Below are 26,770 nucleotides of genomic sequence, written 5' to 3' on the forward strand. Positions count from 1 at the left end.
AGCATAATAAAATCTAAATTAAAAGACAAAATCTTATTAGGCTCTAAACCTATGAGTCTAATCCTTAATTGAAAAAAAATCTTCAGGTTTAAGTAATAAGTCAGTTTAAGTCAAAGAACCACATTCTGTCTAATATAGAGGTTATCATAAGATACTCTAGTTTGTAGTTTCTTTTAAAGTATACATTTTGAACACAAATGGAGTCACGGGTCCAGGGATGGACCAGTGAAGTTGCTTCTTCTCCACCCTTCTCTTTTCAGAAAACTCCAGGGGTGGGGGTGGGGGGGGGGGGGGTTGGAATAACCTAATTAACTGACCTAACTAACGACTTGTTTGTGATTTTTTATAATATTTTTGCATGGTAGGAAATGTATTGAAATTCTGTTTGGGGGTCCCTCAGACCCCACCACAGATTTGGTCCCCCCCCCAATGTTGACATCATGACTACGGCCTTGGTACTGCAGGAGATGTTTTCCTTTGCATGAATGTTAAATTGAGGTCCTGACTCACCATGGTTGTTAAAGATCCCATGGCACTTATCGCAAAGAGTAGGTGGTTCCCTGATTTGCTGGCTAAATTCCCAACCTGGTTCATTCAATTTGGCCTTGTAATCATCCTCCCAGTGTGTAATTGGTTCATTCACTCCTTCACTCTCCACCTGAAACTAGTGTGTGGTGAACATTCTGGCACATAATGGCTGTTGTGCATCACTCAGATGGGTGCTACACATTGGTGGTGCTTAGTGAGATTCCGCCTCTCCTGTGAAGCACTTTGTATAGTATAGTAGTATAGTATTAGTATATATACTTTATATATCCCAATCCGTGAATTAGTGAAACACACTCAGCACACAGTGAGGTAAAGCACACACTAATCCCGACGCAGTGAGCTGCCTGCTACAGCGGCGCTCGGGGAGCAGTGAGGGATTAGGTGCCTTGCTCAAGGGCACTTCAGCCGTTCCTACTGGTCGGGGTTCGAACTGGCAACCCTCCGGTTACAATTCCGAAGCCCTAACCAGCTGCCCCTTTGATTGTCAAGAAAAGTGCTATAACTGTAATATGTTGTTGTTACATTAACCCTTCTACCCCTTTTTACTCCTGTTATATACAATTACAAGATGTAATTGTCAGTCCAACCAAGATGGATGATGATTGCCTCAAACTGTAATACATTAGGCTTCAGATGACTCAAACTGTTACATATTAGTCATCTTCATTAGGCGAAGATCTCCTGACCGGCCAGTTCATCCAGACAGGTCTTCTACACAAATCAACATAAATGCACACCCACACCTTTAAAGATGTGCTGTGAACTTTTTATTGACTCAAAATAATGTAGACTGGAGGCAGAACCTAGACACGTGGGCAGCAGTGTACTTGGTGCCTTCAGATATCGGGTCGTACCGACCTTTTTATAAGTTGTTTACATCAAGTCTGGCAGCTGAAAACATTTGTTCAAAGTAAGTGAGGTCACGAGCGATTCTTGGCTGTGTTTACTAAAAGCATTCTTTTAGCAACTGACCCTGGCAACTAAGAGAGAGAATTTTCTAAACGATGATCTCTCTCTATCATCAGATCAGGACCAGATCTGGCTCATATCAGGCCCGACTTTGGCCCAGAATCCACACTTGATCAGTCTGGAACTGTCTGGGTGGCGAGCCCATGCAGCTGGATGTTCTGGCTCCTCATGGCATCAGAGGGCATCTTTAAAACCTTTTGAGGAGTACGGTCACAATATGTGATTAGAAAGTTTGTGAACCGAGAGTTCCGCACTGTGATGTGACAATTACCCTCAGGGATTTTTCCCATAGACTGGATAAAGAACATTGAAACTATAGATCGTTCGCATAGAATTCTAGAAAGAGCCAGGAAAATAATTCACTCCTCAACAGGTTAACACAGGCTCTGCTCAGGCGGAGAAGAGAAGAAGAGACTGATCCTCAGAGGATGGGAAATGGCTGAACTGAATCGCCAAGTAGACAATTTCTAAGGACAGGATCCAAATCCGTTGAAGGGGCAAGAAACTTCACATTCTGTGGTTGAGGAAACCGTGAGATAACGTATCCCGCCAGCGGCAACAAGCCACTGTTGCCAAAGCAACAACAGAGAAGGAGATTTTGTTAATACTGTATTGACAGGCCTGGATGAAGAAAGACGACTTGGCCTCTGGTTTATTGAGCAGTATTTAACAACCATATTCACATATTACAATATAGAGACCTTAACATTGTTGACTAATAGGTAAAAACAGTCTTGTCTGACTCCGCATTCGTGACTAGCAGATATTAAAAAAGGATGGGTTAAGGTAAGTTAGAAGACATGGTACACAGTGACACATCACACAAGATTATGACAAAATTCCCCAGTGACACAGCACTTTCCAAAGAGTACTATATGGAGTTTGAGTGCTGGCATGAACTTACATCACACAAAAGCAGTACAGGCTGCCAGCCTTTTTGAGAAAAAAGCACTCCATGCCCGTATTTAGCTCGCAGACTATTTGCAGCTTTTGAAATGTGTTGTAACAAACAGAGCGAGAGACTGTACTGAATGCCAACAAGAAGACTCCTGTCTTGTAAGTGGGATTTTGGGAAACATTCTATTATGAATGCTGCTTCCAGCCGGGAGAAACTGTATGTGTCCATACATAATATAACTCAATGCTGCAGCTGGCTGTGTTAAACAAGCACTTTGGATGTGTCTGATCCCTGTCAGACCTGGGCCAAGTGAGGGCCAGTGTTGGCAGGCATCTGTGGTGCCCTCACTTAACTTCTTAATACTCACCCACCCTTCCTTTTTTAACTCTATTTAATTTATTCGATTTGAGCTGGCTCTTGAGCACAAGAATTTACATTACTGATAAATGCCTATGAATACATGACAGTAAAAATTTTAACTTGAACTTGTTATGACTATATGACATCTTAAAAATGGAACAAAAAATGGCATTCATTCCTTTGCTTTATACCCTGCTCCCTAAGATTTCACTGGGATACCATCCTACAGGCCCTGGAAACCTTGAAAGTTTGTGAATTTGTATGGGGGACAAGTCAAGGCCTTAGCAGGAAAGTTTGCTTTACATAGACAATAATAGACATCCTTGAAAATGCTTGAATTTATGTATTTTGCATTTAAAAAAGGGCAAGGAACCATATTTGTCTTCCACAGTATGACTTCTACAACAGAAGTGTTCACACATTCAAGCCTGTCTTTCTTGTCAGTTGATGTCGGTGAACTCCTATAAAGCCTGTTCATTCTCATTATAAAATGTCTGTGTTGTAATACTAATTAACCTTGATCCGCGTCTCAAACTATGCCCTGTTGGGTTTGTGAATTGGAGGAAATTAGGCATGAAAAGTCCTGAAGAAGTCCTTGAATTTGATGTTTAAGAACATGTGGGAACACTGGAATGTTTCCACGCATCACTTAATCTTTCCCCTCAATCACTATGGTTACTGCACTTCTTTACTACAGCCGCCTTTGACTACATTGCTAAATGTACTGAATTAAATTTACCACTTAAATAAAAGTATAAGTATATATACTCTTTTGATCCTGTGAGGGAAATTTGGTCTCCTCATTTATCCCAATCTGTGAATTAGTGAAACACACTGCACACAGTGAGGTGAAGCACACACTAATCCCAGCGCAGTGCGCTGCCTGCAACAACAGCAGCGCTCGGGGAGCAGTGAGGGGTTAGGTGCCTTGCTCAAGGGCACTTCAGTCGTGGCCTACCGGTCAGGGTTTGAACTGGCAACCCTCCGGTTACAAGTCCAAAGCGCTAACCAGTAGGCCACGGCTGCCACATAACTTCTTAATAGCTTTTCAAGTGGTATTTTGTTTATTGAATAGTTCTATCTAGAATTAGAGTTCTAGAATTTTCTGATCTTTTAATTACATTATTTGATGTTTCAGATTGTTTTTTGCAAATGTAAAGCATTTTGATTATTACTGCTGTAACAATACACACAAGAGAAATACATTTACCCGGTCTTGCCAGTGAGATTATTTTCCTGAGCATCAAAAAAGCCAATGAGGTTCTCATGCTTTTGAAACTCCACAGTGCCACAGATACAGTACAGTCAGGTGCTAAGCTAAAAAAAAGGGTTAGCACTTCAATTCCTCTGTGAGCGCGCAAGCTGACAAAAGACGTGCTAGTTCTTCTTTGGAACTTTGGCTGATAACGGTAAATGTAAACGCTCTTCAGCTGAAGTGAAAACAGAATATGCGATGATGACACAAAGAAAGAGTGCTTAAACATGACTTATAGCCCTGGCACTCACATGTGGATTTGCTCACACGGGCAAACACCTTTAGGCAGCTGCTTACAGTAAAGGAAAGGTGTATTGTGGAAATCGCTTGACCTTGTGGTGGTTAATACCTCACTCCACCAGTTGGACTTCCATATTGGAGTTTGGAGGACAGGGCATCATGAGCTTCGAGGGAAATGCTACTCTTTCTCTCATAGCCCTCCCAACCCACACACACGCACACACACACACACACACAGAATCCCATGCCCCGTCTGATAGAGAGATGGGAGATATGTTCTGATGCAAGCCCTGTAGTTAAATATGCAACAGCCTGTCAGGGGGTAGTTGGAGGCTGTGGGACTGGTCTCTAAGTGTGGGCTTAATCTTGCCATTCCATAAATTATGAGTGCTTTTGAAAATGCAGCCCAGCGCAGAGGCTGGGGAGGAGAGCTTAAAATGATCATGGATTTTGAAGGTTATTGAGAATTCAGTCTTACTCCACCTTCCTCCTCCCAGCCTGTCTTTCTCTTTTCTCTGTGTATTCTTTTTTCTGTCTGTCTCTCTCTCTCTTTTTCTCTTGCTCTCTTTCTCACCTTCTCCTCAATGTTCCACAGTTCATGCTTTTTTGTGCAAATTTATTCTATTGTCGGGGCCTGATGGGTTAAGCTCAAACTTGTTGGTTGAAATGAGTAACTTCCTCACTTGCACATGACAATGAAACACACACACACACACACAGAAATTCACACATACTGTATACACACACACACAAAACAGAAAGACAGAGAGGCTCTATAATTGAAATGCTGACACTGCGCCCCTCTTCAAATTGCCTCACATTATACAAGATGCAACCGTTAAATTAACTTCTTCTATGTGCCATCGTCTGTGCCATTCATGGGCAAAATCAATAAGGCTCAACATGAATGCTGGCAACACCACTTCCATGAATGCTGGCAATACCACTTCCGATCCCTTCGTTTGTTTAGATCTGCATGCTTTGATATTTATCCCACAGCTTTCGTTTGCGGACATCAAAGTGATTCAGTGTGGTTCCAGAGAGACTCAGAACGTGGGGTTCCACCTTTAAAATACTTCCTTCTCACGGGCGTGTGCTGCACCCAACCAAGCTGAAAACGACATCTTTGAACTCATCTCTAAATCTACATGGCACCTGGATCCTATTTCCACTTCCCTAGTTAAAGCAAGCTTGCCTGCTTCAATACCCCTGATAACCTCCATTATCAAATCCTCAACTGGCATAGCTTGTTCCTTACAAAAAAGTTCACAGGAATAGGCAGGCTCAACTCCCCTAAATTGCCTGTGACTGTGTAGACTGTGAAAACAAAGTTGAAAACATTAGCTCTTGATAAGTCTTTATTGGACCATGTCCTCAATAAATCTACGCATTTCGGCCCTAGGCCCTAAGCTCACCACAATAAGTGTAAGGGCCTTTTCCTACAATGCAATGGTGAATCAGTGAAACCTGCATGTCCAGGTGCCCACCCACATCCACACACCTCCACACAAGCTCTCCCAGGCATGAAAGGGGATTTATAAAGAAAAACAAAAAAAGAAAACACAGATCGCTTCTCTGCGTCTAATCAATTCAGCTAAAATTTGTGTGCATTGTTCTGTACAAATGCACATCTCATCTCACGAGCCGAATCACAGGCCAAGTAATAGGAATGTCCCCCTCTGGTATGTACAGCTAGGCCAGAGCAGCTGTTGCTAGGAGTCGTGTCAGTCTGCTGTGCTGTGGGCACATGGACAGAGTCAGGCTCAACCAACCATGTGAAGTCAAAAGCCATTACATCACCAAGCTGGAATTCCAATGCATCTCATTGTCTTCTGTGGACAGAAGAAATCGAGCGGCAAATAAATTCTCATCAGGTGGGGTTTTTCCCCTCTCTCACTCTTTATCTCTCTTTCTCTCTCTCTCTCTCTCTCCCTTTCTCACTGTCTCTCTTTCTCCCACTGTCTCTCATTTTATGCACACAGATTGCCTGAAGTCTCAGGGCTGAATAAGTGGAGGGTATGCTGACAACCTGTGCCTCTAGGTGATGTGCAACCACCTCTGTATATTCAAGTCACTACTCCCATCAGCCACACCGAACAAATCACTTTCAAACTCATTTGAAAATCAGTCTGATTCTCTGTAACTGAAACTCAACACTGGGAAGTTTAATGACCTGAAGAAGTTGCTGTCAGATTCGGTGTGTTGCAGAGGAACCCAAGGGTATGAGCTGCGACTTCATTTAAAAAATGCTTAAATGAAATATAAGCCTGTCATTTTTAGGGGATTTTAAGGGTATGTCCAGTAAGTTAATTAATAGATTTAAAGTTATCTGTGAAGCATTGGCCATGGAATATCACCAGATTACTGTTAAATGTCAAAGGTGCATTTGTCTAAAACCAGCAAACTAACTTGCTAAAAGACTGGCCTTGCACATAACACCAACACCATCTAGCATTTACAAAACCATACTGCCTTGCTACTGCTGTATTCTTATGATTACTGCTGCAACAGCTTTTTCTACATTTACAAGGGGTTTCAAACTCAGATCACAACACTAGGGCGGCACTACATTGGCCAGCGGCAGGGGCAAGTGTAACACAACGCTCAGACCATAATAAGTTCTATCTCGTTCCTATGGTAACACAAACGGTTTGCCTTAAGAATATGCACGTGATGCGCTTTGAAAGTTGAGCCAAGTTCAATGCTCAGCTTGTTCAATGCTAGCATTACGCCGGCGTTGCCACTGTTCCGCTGCCAAACCATAGAGAACAGTAGGAAACCTGCCACTTGCCGCTGGTCAGTGTGATCTCCGCCTAAGTGAATAACCAAAGTGCATTTGACATTTGTGTTGGTTTCTTCCTTACATGACAACAAGATTTAGAAATGTATGTTATCCAAAGAAACACATCCCAATAGCATTAATTCTGCTTTGACAATAATTCTAAAATCATGCTTACTCATAAAAGCCTGTTATACACATTGTGGGATTGCACACGGGAAGGAATGTATGAAAATATGTTTTCTTTAGTAGTGAATGGAAGAGGGGATAGTGTAGGGTGGATGGCAAAGAATGGGAGTATGACGGGCAAGAGAGAGAGAAAGAGTTAAAAAGAAAGCAATGGTGGCATTGTATAGAAGAGGGTGAGACAGAGAGCATGCTGGGAAAGTAAAAGAAGTGGTGGGGAGGAAAGAGAGAAGGGGCGAGTGACAGAGAGGATGCTGGGAAAGTAAAAGATGTGGTAATGTATGGGGAGGAAAGAGAGAAGGAGCAAGTGACAGAGAGGATGCTGGGAAAGTAAAAGATGTGGTAATGTATGGTTAGGAAAGAGAGAAGGAGCAAGTGACAGAGAGGATGCTGGGAAAGTAAAAGATGTGGTAATGTATGGTTAGGAAAGAGAGAAGGAGCTAGTGACAGAGAGGATGCTGGGAAAGTAAAAGATGTGGTAATGTATGGAGAGGAAAGAGCAAAGGAGAGAGAGACAGACGGAGGAGAGGAGGGATGCTGATTAGGTGCTATGCCAGGAAGCTGGTGTGCGGGAGTGTGCAGCTTGTCATCCTCCCAACTTTAATTGGGTTCATATCATTCTTTCTCTTTCTCTAGTTCTTACTCTCTCTCTGTTTTCTCTCTCTCTTTCTCTCTCTCTCACTCGCTTCTCCTTTTTGCTGTCACTCACTCTCTCTCTCTGACACGCACACATAGCACATTCACCACACCTTGGTGATGAGAAATTAATACATTTTTTTCTCTCTTTTACAAAGCTGAAGTGAGACTGTCTTAACTCGTTCAGATATTCTGCCATTGTTTTAGCATCTCCAAACTAACACAATCTACTCACACCACCGTGGCGCTTTCATTTGATTCTACTGTCTCCATGTTCATAACACCTGTGAATATGATACATGAAATATGAAAGTAATATGAGGATGGGTATGAGAGGATACATCAAAATCACTGATACACTTTTCTTCACTGATTCACCATGGCAACTAGAGTGGCTTCATTGCTTTTTCTACGGTGTGAAGTAGGTAGATAGCCTTCTCACAACAGCAACAAACAGCAACACCTCTGTTAAGGAGAATATTGCAACTAGTTCCGCGACCACCATGCGTGAAATGGTTAGGCACTCCCGTGACGTCACATTGTCACATGACAGGTCGGGAATGGCGAGTATGTAAAAGTTAATTAATGACCACAAACATTTAAATAATGACAGTGGGTCTAGGTATATGTGATGACAATGTGTAGTGGGCAGTGGAATAACTATTGGTTTCCGTTTGTGGTGACTGCTGACTGAGATAAGGGATGAGATTAAATAGATCCTGGAACTTAGCCTGGTCTGGAGCAGGCTAGCTCCACAGAATAAATCACCATGGTAACTTATACCATAACATATCCTGCTGCCCCCTATCCAGCTTTTGTGCAACAGGATCACAGATAAATTGAGCCAGGATAACCAAGATATCCCGGCTTAATCCCTTATCCTAGTTTTGTGCAATAGGCCCCTGGTCTCTCACCTCCTGCCTGAAGGAGGCCTCATTGTTGTTACTGATAAGGCCTATCACGGTTGTATCATCTGCAAACTTGATGATGCTGTAGTTCTCATGTCTTGCCGTGCAGTCATGTGTAAAGAGACTGTAAAACAGGGGACTGAAACAGCAACCCTGGGGGACTCCTGTGTTGAGTACCAGAGAGGATGATGTCAAATCGCCTATTTTCACTGACTGTGGTCTGTTAGTCAGGAAGTCCAACAAATGGAACTGCTCAGGCCCAGATCTCTGAGTTTTAGCACCAGTCTCGATGGTACCACTGTGTTGAACGCAGAGCTGTAGTCTATAAACAGCATCCTGACATAGGTGTTTTTCTTCAAGCCTACAGTGGAACAGTGGCTCTACCGTCTTCCCACATATTCAAAAACTATAAGGGCAAAGTTCATCTACTGAGGATAACATCATAATAAACTAGCAGCATTACAATCTGATTGAGTTAGATCTAATACTAAGCCTTTCTTGAAAGTTGCATAGTTGTATCCTCAGAAGGGAATATATATCTTCACAAGCAAGCACTGTTGTATCACTGTGCGATGTCTGACATATGACACCAGGGAGTTAAACTGCTATCACACTGAACCTGGGATTTGTGATTTTGCCGTCTGTTTACTATAACATTGATCTCACGTCCACCACAACCTGCATACATTTAATGAAAGAGTGAGAATGAGAAATGGGTGTGTGTGTGTGTGTGGTGGGGGGGTTGGAGAGAGAGAAAGGGAGAGGGAGTGATGCAGAAGTGAAGAGAATTCATTATGTAAAATGCCATCTGGGAGACAAGCGTGGTGTCAAACAAAGCTGAGGAGTAATTAAATCCTGACTATGTCCCCTCATCACCTCTTCCTCTCATTCAATACGGTCTATTCAGCTCTGGTAAATATTCTCTCTCTCTCTCTCTCTCTCTCTCTTTCTCACTCTCTCTCTCTCTCACACACACACACATGGTGTCTCTCTCCCTGGCCTTTCCCAAAGAGGAGTTCTTGTTTAATTGTCATTGTTGATGAATTAGCCTCCTCGTAGTAAAAAAGGCCCATCGATAAGGCTCCCATAATCCGTATCGATTCCTCTGCAGCATGCCATCCTCTGGACACTCGTGTGACAGATCGCCCTCTGTTTATCTCTCTTTAAAGATGCCCCCTGGACCCAGCACACACACACACACACATATATGCATGCATACACACACAACACATGCACACACACAGATGTGCATACACTGTACACACACAAACAGAAACACATGCACAAAAACTCCCTCCTTCATTTATATGGACATAATATACAATCTAATTCATATGCAAACACATTTCTCTAAGACACACTCACATACACTCACACTTGCACATGCACACGTACAAAGACCCAAAGTTTCACACACTCACACAAAGGCAAACACACACAGCCACAGGAAATGCTTCTTTTTAATGGGATATTGACCGGGTAGACATCAAAGATACACACAGTGGCAAAATAATACTCAGTTATTACGTAGTATCTTTGCTCTCTGGCAAAAAAGGGGGAAAAAAAACATCTGATCGATGCTGGTATTAATTGCTTTTCCTTCAGCTAAAATCCATGGGTCTTTTTACTATAAGTGCAGCCAATCCTGGTGATAATGCTAAAAACAGTAGGGGTGTTTGACAAGAGGGCAACGGAGCGTTGTCAGCGCACACCCGAAAGCTCGCCAGGTCGTTTGTCAAACGCGATGAAGCTCGAGGCCCCTGTCGCGTGGCCTTGTCCCACATCCCCGAAACCTCCTCTGCTGTGCAGGACAACCGTCGTCGGCACTCGCTTTCCCAGTCACTTCTGATTGATCTCTCAGAGTGTACTCATGGAATATTTATTCTAATTCCCGCGGGACCGCTTTAAGGGAAAAAACCTTGACTATGCACGCAAGATGTATATGAACACATGAATGACCACGGGGGAATGGCAATGATGAGGAGTCGTCAATGCTTGGCTTAAACGTGCTGAGCACTCAGAAATAATTTCTTCTTACTTTCTTCTCGATAATATCACCTTGGCTATGATCTAATGAAAAGTCATCCGCATTTTAATTTGGGGAAAAAGATGGCCTTGTTATCATGGACTGGCAAAAATGAGTAAAACTCTCATTTGAAAACAGATGTAAGGCACTTGTCTCAATATGTTGGCAGAAATAGTTAGCTGGCAGAAATGCAGAAATGAGTTAAATGCAATGTATTCCAGTGATTTATTATTTTAACTCTTCACTTTTATTTGTCATTAATATACATGATGGTTCAAAGATATGGTTATATAATTTGAAATTAATTAAGTATTTAATGCATTTACATGACATACAATGTGCATGTGAGACAGTGTTATATTCCTACCTGTATGTTATATATTCTTATTACACGGCTCTTCAGAGTGCTGCAGAAAGTTCCATTCACATGAATGGGCTTTCCCAACGTTCGGGCCTATGTTAAGTAAGGGATAATGTATTGTCCGCCGGTAATTATCAGAAAATAAGTCCCGAGGTTTTGCTTCGACCTGAAGGGACTTATTTTCTGATAATTGAGCGGTGATTATATACTTTGCCGGTGATTTATATAGATTTAACATAGGCCCGAACGTTGCAGGCCCATTCATGAGAATGGAACTTTCTGCAGCACTCTGAAGAGCTGTGTAATAAATCTAACTGTCAAGTTCTATCTGTGTGGCGAACTATTTATTTTGTCAGCGGAAGACACGAAACGGTAACAAAATCATTTTTAGATTCAAGATTCATTGTGTTAGGTTTCTTTTCTTGTTTTGGCAAGTAGCTGTGTAATAAACGGGATAATGTGATTCACTATGTACGTGAGTTAAAAGTCTTGCTTCATTCTTTTTTAAATACATTTGCATTTTAAAGGAGAATTCCGGTGTAATTTTGACCTAAAGTGTTTTGAAACATGATACCGAGTGTGAACGTATGTCTCATAGCCCATCTCGGCTTGTCTCTGTGGAAATGCATGGATTACAGTTTCTTCCAGTAGCAGCAACTGGAATCCATGCATTTCCACAGAATTATTTTTGGAATCTGATCCCTTATCATACCTGTTCATTCTTACTCGTCGCTCGACTTATCGTGACTAAATTCAAGATGGCTGCAAACGCTAAACTTCGAGAAGATACTGTCTGTATAAATCGTCTTGTAAGTAAACTACCAGTGCTTTTTCAAAGTTCTCAATGTCTCGTTTTAAATGTCAGGGCCCTTGGAAGTCTACCGATGAAGTGTGGAGATACATTGAGCCTCGTAAATGGTGTAAAACAGTGATTTATTTGCATGGCTATGCCGATGCCGAGGCACCACCATTGACCGCCTTGTTGGTAGCATCGGCTAACTAGCACCAGATTTCGGAGTGCAGGGGACAAGCCGAGATGGGCTATGAGACATACGTTCACACTCGGTATCATGTTTCAAAACACTTTAGGTCAAAATCACACCGGAATTCTCCTTTAACAAAGATTTTTTCTTTTATTCTGACTTTGCCATAAGGTACAGTATAATTACCTCTTAAAGGCACAGGTGGATTCTTTTCTACGTTTCTCCTTGAGGAGATGTCATCATGCCTCTGTCCTTTCAGATGACAAGGTGCTACTACACTGACCTCTGTTCTGAGGGATGGGAAGTCTTTCCTTCCTTTCCTTCATTAAAATCAACCAGTAGAAGGGATCAAGTAATCAAAGCATGGACACACATATAAGCTTCTTTTTCTGCTCACTTATCTGCTTCTCTCTCTCTTTCTTTCTTTCTCTCTCTTTCTCTCTCACTTTCTCTCTCTCACACTCTTTCTTTCTCTCTCTCCCTCTCTCTCTCTTTCTTCTTGTCTCACAACCCTATGCCCAAGAGGTTAGCTATGCAGTGTAGCTCTGTGAGCCGCAGCACTGTAGCACACCACTGCATTAAACATCACAACCAGAGGGCAAGGGCTTCTTTCTCCTGTGCCCTCGTTGCCTGTGGGCCACTGGGCTTTTATATAAAACCATCAATTACCCCGCCATTCTGCCGCAGCCAAGAGAAAGCAAGGCAGACAAGACAGGGAGAGAGAGAGAGAGAGAGAGAGAGAAAGGAAAGACGGAATGGAGGAAAGGAGGATGAGGTGTACTGTCACTAGGAAACACAAACACACAGTCCTTATATCTACTCCCTGATCAGCTTTTTGCCCCAACCACAATGTTTACTATGTCTTAATGGGAGCATGCATTTGCATGCATAGACCCTCAGTTTCTCCTGAATCTTTCAGTGTGTGGTAGCCAACCAGGTAATTAACTCTAAATAAATGCATTTAATCTACTCGCTATTAAATTCCCCTGATTAAGGCCCTCTCTATTCTGATGAGAACAGAGAAATGAAAACAGACAGGGCACAGACTATATAACTGATACAGCATAATAGCAGAGGTACTATATAACTGATACAGCATAATAGCAAAGGTACTATATAACTGATACAGCATAATAGCAAAGGTACTATATAACTGATACAGCATAATAGCAGAGGTACTATATAACTGATACAGCATAATAGCAGAGGTACTATATAACTGATACAGCATAATAGCAGAGGTACTACTGATATAGCATAATAGCAGAGGTACTATATAACTGATATAGCATATAGCAGAGGTACTATATAACTGATATAGCATAGTTATATCGGAAGTCATTCGACTTTTATGCCAAACTCGATTGGCGCTGGCAGAATTCATTCCAAACATTTCACTGGAGCACTTGAGGAATTGGGAGCACCCTCTCTGATGTGGGTTATAGCATCACTCGGTGGAAATGGTAGAGAGCTACGAATGGTAGTCCGTCAGCCAGGCTAGCCGAGTGCTGTGTGTGACGTGTATTAGTTTGCTGTTGTTTAGAGCATGTGGGTCAGTTCAGGACTGTCCCCAGTCAACACTGAAGTAGGAGTCTGATATTGGCCACATTTAATTAAAACAATGTGAACAGCCAAAATCAAATCAGAATGGAGTATTAGGATTTGCGGTGTGACTATAGCGGAAGAGACAGAACAGGTCGCAGAGCTGTACAGAGAAAGGGAATCAGGTCTGTGAAAGAGAGAGCTGACAGGGAGTGAGAGCTGTGCCGGTGCTAAGCCTTGTGCTATCCACAAAAGGACTGTTTGATTCTCCATTTAACCTCGAAGGTCAGGAAATCCTGCTCACAATTATGCACCTAATCATGCAGCCACAATGGGGAAAACTAGACCAACTATCTGTTGTCCAATTCTGCTATTCACAAGGAATGACAAAGCTCCTTTTTCTGTGTTACGGTTTTGTTATGAATAGGTTAATGATTTTCATGATGGTGTACAGCTTCAATATGTGACAGAGAAAATTAGTTTTAGCCATGCCATTTTACCACAATAAGGTCCATGTGCCTCCCTCTAGAATAGATGGTGTGAACATCTCCAAACTCTAACATGCACTGCAATAGCATTTGTTATTCTTTAATAAGCACAGAGCGTCTGATGTGCTCTTGGGGAAGAGGTCAGTATGCGTTAGCGAGGAAGAGAAGGGTCCGGCTCTGAGTACAGCTATAATATAGCACTTCTGTGCTCCCAAGGCAACATGCTGATTGGCTGGATTGGTGTAGGGCTCGGTCTGAGCCTCAGTGCTGTGTCTAGACTGGACACAAACACTGATCCGACAGAGGAAGGACCATGAGGAGCTGTTTGCAGAATTTGTATTGGATTGGATGCTGAATGCTGAAGTGTATTGGATTGGAAGCTCAGACTGGACCTTTAGATGGCGTTCACACTCCATTTTTCTCCACACTGCAAAAACTGATATCTAACCAAGTTTTAAAATATTATGTAAGGGATAATGTATTGTCCGCCGTTAATTATCAGTAAATAAGTCCCAACAGGGAGAACAGAACCCCGACGCGCAGCGGAGGGGTTTTGCTTCGACCTGAAGGGACTTATTTTCTGATAATTACACGGCTACTTGCCAAAACGAGAAAAGAAACCTAACACAATGAATCTTTAAAAATGATTCTGCTGACAAAATAAATAGTTCGCCACACAGATAGAACTTGACAGTTTCAGGTGTTGCGTGGCAACGTCTTACTAACTTACTTTCTCTTTCAATGAAATTCCATTGCAATAAGCAAACAGACGTCTTGCGGAGGGATATGAAAGACGTTAATCAGCCCGTAAGCGGTAATTATATACTTTGCCGGTGATTATGTAAGGGATAATGGACGACACGGTGGTTCACAGGTGGTTCACAGAAGTTAATGCACGGTCGAGGTTGTAAAACGGCCCCGACGCGAAGCGGAGGGCTGTTTAAACCTCGTAAGTGCATTAACTTCTGTGAACAGACCACCGTGGAGTCCATTATCCCACTTATTCCACTGTTGCCACTTGCGTTGTGTTCATTTCCTGTTACAATTTAAACGTTTTAATCGCTAAAACTGTCTTGTTTGTAGAACTACTTTCTTCCAACACATATCAACTAATTTCTCAACTTGCAGGACAAACTGCCGTTACTAGTTCTAAATGAATGGTTGTTACGGCCAAAGGCCAGTCGTTAGTTCTATCTCTCCCGTTGTCAAGCGGGCGTATCCCAAGATTCTGATGAACTTTAGCTTTGAAACATCGCTAATTTACTTAGCCTGCTGTCATCCATCTAGCTAAAAGCCACCTCCGTCTATGCCACCTCCGTCTATGCTACAATGTTACTATGTTCTAAACATCTGCATTTTACAACTCGGATGCAACGTGACGGTTCATTTAAACTTCACAACGAGTTCGGCGAATTAATATACAAGTGTGATACGGCCAAAAAAATGGATCTACTTCATAGGTGTGCAAATAACATACGGTTAATGGTCGTTCTAAATTACGTAGGACAATGGGAAATTCAACCAAGCAGTGGAATAAATAGATTTAACATAGGCCCGAACGTTGGGAAGGCCCATTCATGTGAATGGAACTTTCTGCAGCACTCTGAAGAGCCGTGTAATAAATTAAGATAAAAAGATCTAGTTGGTATGGATTTTAGTGTAAAGATACTTTGAGCTTTCTCATACAATTATTTGAATTTAAATAAGGGTAACACTTTACTTGACGGGTGAGTTCATAACACATTCATAGCAGCTGTCATAAACTGCACATAAAGCATTCATGACTGTTTCATGAGACATGACTCAACATTCATACCAAACCTTTCATGAATGTGGAAGACAGAACGACGACAACTTACCTTATCATGTCACATCTGAGTCAATGGGCTACTCCAGTGCCAAAAACACAGAACATGGTCAAGCAAATTTTTGTTTCATAAAAATGTATTTGTTTTACAAATACATTACACACGTTGCGAACTAACCCCATGCATTTCTATGGAGTGTGAGTGTTCAGTTTTCAGAGTGTGTTGTTGCTTTAGCTTAGAGTGATTTATATCATAGCAACAACACACATCATGCAACCAACTACCACCTGGTGCTCCAGTAACGCTCACATTTTGGAATAATAAGAATTATCCTTGTTGACAGCGACCTTGTTTCAGCGACCAAGAAAGTGGTATAGTGCAAACGCCACATTACCCAGATAACATGTGGGGAGCCTGTTCACAGCCTCTGAGGGTGATCATCTTAAGCTGTGCCCTAGACTCAGCACCACCCAGAGACACAGAGATATTTTAATACTGGACATTAATGAATTAATGACTTCCTTTACCCACCCTACTACTGCTGGTCAGCTCCTTAGAGCTTCAGATGAGAAATGAGTAGCGTCAGATGAGAGGGGATGAGAGAGAGAGAGAGAGAGGGGGGAAGGAGAGATAGAAATAAGAAAAGACAGAAAGAGGAGGGGAATGGAGAGAAGAAATTACGCGAGTGAGGGAAGGAAGACAGAAAGGAATAAAGACAGAGACAAGAAAGGAATGAAATTAAAAGAGAAAGCGGGTTGGAGAGGGTGAAAGAGGGAGAAGGAAAGAGCTGAGGAGTGAGAAAGGGAGAAGAGCAGAAGAGAGAGGGACGTAAGAGACAGAGAGAGGAAGAGGGAGGGAGAGAGAGGAAGAGTACCTGCTGGTTGTTGATAAAATATTCCCCTTCGTTCTTCTTCTCCTCCTCCTCTTCCTCCTCTACAATTTCACTCATCACCCCCATTTCGGCGACCGTGAAATCGTTCAATCTGACAGGTAATAATCCATCCATACTCAGAGGTCAGAAGCCCTCCTCCTCTCCAATACAAAAGCCCTTAATCTAAGCTAGAGCTTGGCAGCTATATCAAAGGAGCTGGGGCTCCTTGGGGTTACTGGCATCAGGTGATAAGACTGTTATTAATGCTGCCCAGAGAACCTAACCAGGTGAATCTCAAGGCGGCACTGAAATGTGAAGGTTAATAACTTCCCCACTGGAATGTGTACCAACATTTTTTGGGGTTTACTTATCAATGTCTACCAAAATGTCAAAACTTTACTTTTGAACACTCTTATTTTGTTTACTCATTCTCTGATGATCAGTCAGAAGTTCAACTCGGCACCCTGTGGGTTCTACTGTACACCAGGGTGACACTGTGTCTTTCATTTCATCGTCTAACTTCCGATTTGGTTTGCAAATACGAGACAAAAATTCAAGCATCTGCATCAAACAACACTCACACAGAAATGACAAGGATGATCAGCATCTGTCTCACTGATCAAACACAAGCCTGGGTTCTTGTTGACAGGGTTCCCATTACAGAAGAATGGAAGACAAATCGTGACAGGTGCTCATTTGGAGACGAGCCAACCATGAGAAGGAGGAAATTAATTTAAAGCCATGACGGCATTGCGCCAAGCAATCATGAAAGAAGCTGTTCAGCTCTGTGTAAACAATCAATAATGCAAACACACAAACAAACAAACAAGCAAACAAACATCGAGTGAAATCAAGAAGGACGGGATAATGAGACCAAACGCCCCACTTACAGTATATCCCCTCGCTTGCAATCTCTTTCACAAACAGGGACACACTTCCTCCCTGGCTCATGTAACGCATAGACATGCTCCACATTGACCCCAGTTGTGTAAAACTATGCTAAAAGTTGGGGAGACTCGTGTGTCACGAGTGTGCGTGACTTGACTACGTGTATGAGTGTGTGTGTGTGTGTGTGTGCACATGACTCCAAAGTGTCCCCATTGCTCCAAAGTGACTGTGTAAAAGTGCTAAAGTAAAGGAGACTCACCTGGTGCTGGCTAATTAGATTTCACCAGGAGCTCACTGGAACATCTGCTGGACGTTGTGTGTGGCGCAATGTGTGCGTGGATTATCAACTAAACCACTCTAGCAGCCTGGGACAGACGGCCCAGACATCGATCCACCTGGACCTGCGGTGAATAAACACATCACCTGCTCAGTCAGAGCACACAATGGAGCTTACAGCATCATCACCAGTAGGGCTGTTTGGCACACACTGCACTGATGAAGGGAAGGGACCTTTAAAATACACCCTGGATTACCTGTGTGTGTGTGTGTGTGTGTGTGTGTGTGTTGATTTGATTGAAATGATTTATGTGAACACACTGCTGTGTGATAAGACTGCAGTGTGAACACAATCATGTCACAAACATGTTAAGACACATAACATTTCCGACAATTTGATGTAATCACAGTAACTCAACAGTGACGTTGTCATAATCAGTCACTGTCATTACAGCTGTGAAATACTTGACATGTTATCTTCTCAAGACATGACCTATATACACAATTTACATATGATAAAACCGACTAAGAAAAAAGGTGGTGAAAGTGGGGCACCAAATGATGAATGTACCAGAAGTGAACATCAGAAGAACACCTGCATGTGCAAACTACAGCACTGAACAACACAGTGAAACAAATACATCAAATAAGACTGGTAGTTTCCCGTAGCTCAGAGAGTGGCCCTCTCCTAGTTAGTCTAGATTAATCCAGATTAGCCCTGTCCAGCCCTGCATCTAGCAAACAAAAAAGTAGGGATGCACCGAATCCAGGATTCGGTTTCGGATTCGGCCGAATATTGGATTTTTTGACGGGGTTCGGTTTCTGCCGAACCTTAGAACTTTTCCCCACCGAACCGAACCCTACGCTTACACTATGCGCGCTACACTGGTCGACGTCATGACGCCGCCTTTGATTATAGGAAGGTGTTTACGTAGGTGGCCCGTTCGAATGCAGTAGCTCAGGCTGTGTGAGTGAGAAAGTGAAAATGGAACTCGAGCAGAAAAAGTGTTGTTTGGCAGTACTTTCAGTCCAAAGAAGGTGATTCTAGTCGAGCTACATGTTCAATTTGCAGTTAAAATAAAATAAAATTAAATATACACTGCTGTGGATGTTATTTACTTTATAAATGTGTTTACTGTGTTAATGGACTGAGGATGGAGTAGGATTCGGTATTCGGTTTCGGATTCGGCAGAATCTTAACCAGTGGATTCGGTATTCGGCCGAACCCCAAAAATCTGGATCCGGTGCATCCCTACAAAAAAGCACTGTCTGAGGACACGGGGGGTGATGAGCGAATCATCCCACTCATCTCAAGCCCATGCACAAACACGTCACGTCCCCTTACACTCAAATCACTACTCAGCCCCCCACCAGCACACACACACACACATGCACACACACACACACACATTCACATCACTACGTACACTCACATCACTACTCATCCCCACCAAACAGACATTAAAGTGGCACTGATTCATAAATCACTGTATTTAAACCAAGTTAACAGAAGCCAATTAGACAGGGCATCTGTGATCTTTGCTCAGCACGATGCTGGAGTGTACACACAATGTCATTGAGTGTTTGTCTGTGTGTGTGTGTGATGTGTCTGTGTGTGTGTGTGTGTGTGTGTGACGCATGCAAATCAGCAGAATTTGATTGTTGAATACAAACACCATCGATTTATAATCAGAAGATCCGGATCCTCTGCCTCCTTTTACCAAAAGTCCACACCTTTCATTCCAGAATGTATCATGGCTTTTAATTTTCATTCCAGAATGTATCATGGCTTCTAACAATTCAATTAAATACTTTGTATCAAAGATTCTAGAGCGGAGCTGTGTCTAACTCTGTAAGTGAACACAGTGAACTCCGGCTAGCTAGCCCCCCAAATGGAGCCGCTCTCTCTGAATGAGTTAGCAGCTCCTCAGAGGGAGTGACATCCTTTCTCAGCAGGTTGCAGCCCTGCGCTGGGCTTCCTGCTCAAGGTTAACTGCCTCCTCACCTCTCATTTGCTGCCAGCCAACACTTCACCCTCGCCCAGCTAGTGAAGGCAGTGGGACAAGGTCTTCCCCTCCACCCCATGTGTACAGTGTGTGCACTGATTCATCTTAAAAACCCTGGATACCATGCAGCTCCTTCTTAAGATTTGGAATTCATTCAGTACAACTTAGTAAAAACTTTCATACAACCACAATGCTACCATTTACAGAGTTTTCTTGCTTAGGTTTTCACACATACAGGTTTGCAGACAATCCTCAACTAATTGTTTACACACAAATTAGCCTTACATAAGTTTCATTCATGAGGCCCAAAATGCTTATGTTTGGATTATTACAATTTAACTTTTTTCTTTCGTAATGAGTCTCCCTGATGAAGAACCGAAAACATAAAATTTTTGTTCATATGCAGTACACTCACAGGTTCTGAGGACAGATATGTATTTTGTTCTACTAGAGACATGTCGTGTTGTTCACAAGGGAAAGCCTATTATTATGACCGCGTCGCAGAGAAGCGGCGGTCATACAGGTTTAGTCAGAATTTTTTTTTTCTTTTTTTTTTTTTCGCATACCCAAATTTCCGTCAATGATTCCAGGGACACTGAAAGACCGGGGTACACGAAACTTGGTGGGCATGTAACCCCACATGGATAGTATGGAACCATCGTTTTGATCTGTAGCCCCCCCGCTGGACTGGACCCCCCGAAAGGAGGGTAGGGCAGACACAGTTTTCTGTGAATATCTCGAGAACCGTAGGGTTTAGGAGGACCATTTTTTTTTTGTATGTTGATCTCAAGGGGCCATGTCAACCCATTCCATAACCACTCATTTCATGTATAGTCCACCTAGTTAAACACAAAAAAGTAAAAATGAGGTGTTGTAATCGAAGGTATCTGTGACCTAACATAGTCAAAACTGCACGAAATTGGAAGTGTAGGATCATTATGACACTCTCTGTATGCACGCCAAGTTTTGTGGAATTCCGTTCATGGGGGGCCACACAATAAATTAATTTATGTTACTATACACCAACTGGCCTGTAGGTGGCCGGAGACAGTTTTCTGTTAATATCTCGAGAACCGTAGGGCCTAGGAGGTCCACCTTTTTTATGTATGTTGGTCTTAAGGGGGCATGTCAACCCATCCCATTACCACTTATTTCATGTATAGCGCCACCTAGTTAAAAATTAAAAAGCAAAAAATTAGGTGTTTTCATCACAATATCTCTGGCTGACAAGGTCAAAACTGTACGAAATTAAAAGTGTAGGATCATTATGACACCCTCCGAATGCATGCCAAGTTTGTGTGTACATTTAGTGACTTACACCAACAAGGATTCCCGGGACACTCAAAGACCGGGGTACACAAAACTTGGTGGGCATGTAACCCCACATGGATAGCATGGAACCGTCGTTTTTCGTTTTGATCTGTAGCCCCCCCGCTGGACTGGACCCCCCGAAAGGAGGGTAGGGCAGACACAGTTTTCTGTGAATATCTTGAGAACCATAGGGCCTAGGATGACCATTTTTTTCCGTATGTTTGCCTCCAGGGGTCATGTTAACCCATTTCATGTGCACACATGTGCACAAACAGATACACACACACACACATACATTCACAGTAATCATACGAATGACACATACTCACACAGTAGACATATGTACGCTTGCATGCACAGGCACATACGCAGGCACACACACAAGCACGCACACACACACACACACACACACACACACATAACATAAACATGTACATGCACACATGCACACAATTCAAGAATTTCTCAGAATTATGAACAGGCAAGATGGAGGTGGGGTTGTATAAAATTAATTTTACATGTGAAATCTATGAACTATGGTACTTGTTGTCTAGCAGATACCAGTGAGAATTGAGTGTGGATAATGCAATTTCGAGAGACAGTTAGAATCATATAGGCCTTTCAGCGTGATTTATTTTTGTGGAAAAAATGTGCTGGACTGGGCGGCGGTCATATTTTGTACCGCTCTGCGGTACATCTAGTTTTTAATGTGGTGAGTTGTTATGGTAAAGCTAAAAAAATGAGAGTACCAGGGGATAGGCAATTAGAGAGAAAAAGAAAGAGAATTTGTGAGAAAGGAATGAGTTTCTGGCCATATACTTTCTCTCTCTGTCTCTCTCTCTCTCTCTCTGCCATGTTTCACTGGTAACGCAGTACACGTTCGCGGTTGCCTTTATCGTTGCTCCCAGCTCCGGTGGCTCAGAAATAGCCTCGAGCTCTCGACTGAGCAGTGCTGGAGAGAAACTGATTTGTCTCCCAAGGATTAATGAAAACGTAACCACTCTCTTTGTTCTTCCACTGAAAAGCACAAAAATAGCAATTCAAAGAATTTAAACTTTCCCATTTAGTTGTGAGAATATTCTCTGTCCATCCCCCACCTCTCTCTCTCTCTCTCTCTCTCTCTCTCCCTCTCACACTCTTTCTCTCACTACCTCTGTCTTTTTTTCTTTCAATCAAATCCATTTTCTCACGTCATTAGAGCCCAGTTAGGCAGAGCTGGGCTCAGTCCCAAATGCTTAAAATCCATAACTATTACCAGTTATATCAAAAGCATCAGCCAACAGCCAACAGTATGTATGTGTTTGTACTGTATATACAGCCTCCATAGGATACACATCACAGATGCCTGACAGTAGAAGCAGAAAAGAAAATGCCCTTAAAGTCACACTGCCACCTAGTGGTCAGACTGAAAGCCAGAATGATGTTACAGTTTCATTCTCACTACAATTTCTCCAACACCCTGTTTTGTAAATGCAGATTGAAGCCGAAATCCATCAGAGGATGCATAAGATATGTAAGCAAACTGCACTGCACTGGTTAGAAAGGTGAGGTGGCATGTAGGTGCAGCAGATATAAAAAAAATACTAGCATTTTTTGTGTCTCTGAATAAACTTTTAATGGAGCATGTATGAGTCTCTCTCTCTCTCTCTCTCTCTCTCTTTCTCTCTCTCTCTCTCTCTCTCTCTCTCTCTCTCTCTTTCTCTCTCTGTTGTAGCAGTAGTAGTTGTAGTGGTGGTGGTAGTAATGGTAGTAGAAGTGGTAGTAGGAGTGTGTGTGTGCGTGTGCGTGTGCGTGTGCGTGTGCGTGTGCGTGTGCGTGTGCGTGCGTGCGTGTGAGCGTGTGTGCGTGCGTGCGTGTGTGCGTGCGTGCGACAGACAGTGAGAGCCTTTGCCAGATTTCTACCCACTGAATCAGAGAGCTCCAAGGCAGGGGAACCTTCCAGTCTGTCCTCCATATCGCCCCAGCAAATTGATTTATTACACTGAAAGGAGAGCGCACGGGGAGCCAAACAGCCTCACGCTTATCCGTGTTTTGTGTGAAAATATGTGGGGCCAGTCTGTGTGTGTGTGTGTGTGTATATGTGTTTACGCCTGTGTGTGTGTTTAGGTGTGTCCATCTATTTGTCTGAGTGTGTGTGTGTGTGTCTGTGTGTGTGATCCATTCGGGCCATAATCCTCTTCACTGATACGGAGTATAGCCCTTGATTGGTTTGCCATGGTCTGGCTTGGAGTCTTTGCATAATGCAATGCATCAGCAATGTCCACTCACTCACATATAACAGGAAACAAACACACACACACACAGTCAAGGGGACATGGCAGGTGCAGGAAGATACACCATATCTTCTCTCCATTACTCATGATTTCACCCTCAGACACAATCACATAAACACAAAAACATACACAAACACAACTCACACACAAGCACAAAACTTACAACACTTTCAAATAAAAAACACACATACACAAATACAACTGACAAATACAAACTCAAACATTGGTATACGCATATAGTGCCACACACACACACACACACACACACACACACACACACACACACACACACACACACACACACACACACACACACACACACACACACACACACACACACATTCATCAATTGTTATTGATGAATGTTCATGAAACTTTGTTTACATTTAGTTTATGTATTAGAAACTGACAAAATATATCACCTTAATGTGTCAAGTTAGCAGTGGCAATGGAAAGGTATGGTGATGTACAATCTACGATCATTCATGGTTGACAGTAAGGCAGTAGTTCCTCTCAAAAATGACCAGAAAGTAATGAACCTGGAGGACTGCCACTATATTATGCATGACTGTTTTCAGGGGTCCAGTCAGAGTGATGTGTCTGGATGAGAAAGTATATGTGCGGGTGAATGTGTATGCATGAAATTTTCCATGCCTTTGTATGTGTGTGTGTGTGTGTGTATGTGTGTGTGTTTGTTTGTGTGTGTGTCTGTTTGTGCAAGTGTGTGTTGCATCTGTTCAAGTCTCTCTCTCTCTCTCTCTGTCTCTCTCTATCTCTTTCTCTTTCACTCATTCTGTGTCTGTGTGTGTGTGTGTGTGCATGTGTGCGTGCGAGCGTGTGCGCAAGTGCATGTATTCTGCAAAGCCCTATGAAAGAAACAAACATAATTGCTTTAAAACACAGCTCATGCCTGCCATAGAGATCTTGGAGGGCCTTGTAAAGTGCGTTCGGCGTGAAACAATCTTGATAACTCATGCCCACTTTAAGCTACATACTAATATGGCTGTTGGTATTCAGCACCATTTTAATTGAAAAAGATCTCTTGAATAAATTAGCGGCAGACCAAGGAGAATAAGCCTGTCTTTAACGCTCAATCTGCCTGCAATATCTAGATTAATCTTGAAGCACTTTTGAAGCACTTGAAGCACTGCTTTTATGAGCAAGATTCTAACCCAAATAAGCAAGGTTGGCACTAAATATACTTATTCATTCTAATTGCTCTGGGACATTTGGATTCATTCGTTTCGGGTTTACGATTACAATGTCTGCTTTGCAGAGAGTTTAACTATTTTAATTTTATATTCAGACTTAATTTGCTGACATATGAAGTTCATCTTGGTATGAACTGTGGTTTTATGACTTAAATTGCCATAAGCAATGTGCTTTTAATGCTAACCCAACTGTAATCCAGCCCTTCTCTTCATTGTGCAGTGACTTTGTGATATAATGGATAAGGCAATGGTGCCCATCTATTCAGAAAGATCTTTACTGATGGGTATGTGTTGCATTTTTCACAGCCTTGGAATGTCCTGGGGGCGGGTTTGTCCTTTTTATCAGAGTCTTTGTATTACACAATACTTGTATCACAAAAAGGCAGCTCAAAGATATGACATTAAAACACTGTTATGTTTTGTGAAAAATGTATACAACTGTAACCAAAGTATCAAGTTGACTATATCTAACAAGGAGGAACCAACATCAGGATGAAAAATGTCACGCCTGCCCGACCACAAGTATTCCAATGTTTGTCACAGAGGAATAGAAGAACACAATTATGAGTAATCATAATCAGCCACACGATGACCATTCATCCCTGTGTCAATGCATTCTCCTGTTTCCTCAGCCAAAATTCAGTTTAGTTGTATTTCTTCTCCTGTGTTTTACAAAATGTAGAAGATATACAAGGAAGGTCCTCCATTCACTAGATGAATAAGACTGAATAATAATGTACAGTGACATCACAACTGCACCAGCTCCAAACCACCTGGTGTGATAAACAATTCCTCTGTCATAGATACTAAGACATCCTCCTTCCTAAAGCATGTTATCACCATCGCCTCTGATTGGTCAATCAACTCCGAGACAGGCCCAGGGCCCCATCATCCATCTGCATTTGCTCTCCCTCCCTCTGACAGAAATTTCCAGAAATGGCCCAAAGCTCTCTCCTCCCTCGCTGCAAATTGACTGGGAGACGTATCACAGTGGGCAGCGAGCATTTGTTTCCCCTGTGACGGTTATTAGCGGGAAAGAGCCCCTCCCAACACACCCCACCCCACCCAACTTGGACCGGGGGGCCCCCTAACGACTCTGATGCGTTCCACAATGACATTAGGCCTGGATGGATGTCAGCCCATCAGCTGCCGTTCATAACGTTTGCGCAGCGTATCGCACCTTGTATCGCCCAGCGGAGGAAAAATGGCCGATAAACCTCGGCCCGGAGACAGATTCAATCACTCTCGATGCTTCCATGTTCCAGTTAATGCCATTACACCATTTTATTATTATTTTCCCATCCCTCCTCCTCCCCTCCTTACCCTGCCCTGAAATACTTTCATCTAATTATGCCAGCCGATGTATCATTTGTTCTCAGTTCTAACAGCTTTGCCTCCGGTGCTAAGCACTTTTTTTTCGGCTATTTTTAATCTTCCCCTATCTCAGCCCATTTATGATTCATGGAATGAAAACATGTGAGAAATCCGATAGCTTTCCTTTACCTGTACAGGTAGGTGCCTGAGTTATGCCGTGAGTGAAGCTGCTTAGCCTCTGTGTCAGGGAGTATGTGAGGGGTGGGAGTGAAGGCTAAGAGGCTAGTTGCCTGAGGCCAAATCCACTGTGCCCCCATGGAAATCTGATGAAGTGATTCCCATGTAAAACTCATCCACCAGTACTCCACGGCTGGAGAGACTCGTCGTTTCGGCAAAGAGGGAAGGTTCTTTGGAGTGAGCAAAAGAGAGAAGCAAACTGACACACCAAGATCAACACACTCTTTGAATCTGTATTCCTCATTTAGTAAATCTGTTCAAAAATAGAACAGATTTGAACATTCAAAAAATAAACTTTATAACCATTGAACATTGTTTATGTTGCAGTGTATGTTGTATGTGATGTCTTGAGCTACTGGGACCTTGAATTTCCCCTAGGGGATCAATAAAGTATC

The sequence above is a fragment of the Alosa pseudoharengus genome, unplaced genomic scaffold, assembly GCF_046254945.1.
Source record: "Alosa pseudoharengus isolate Yale_2024_CS ecotype anadromous, Long Island Sound unplaced genomic scaffold, YU_APseudo_1.1 YU_APseudo_1.1_scf_24, whole genome shotgun sequence".
Taxonomy (NCBI): Eukaryota; Metazoa; Chordata; class Actinopteri; order Clupeiformes; family Clupeidae; genus Alosa; species Alosa pseudoharengus.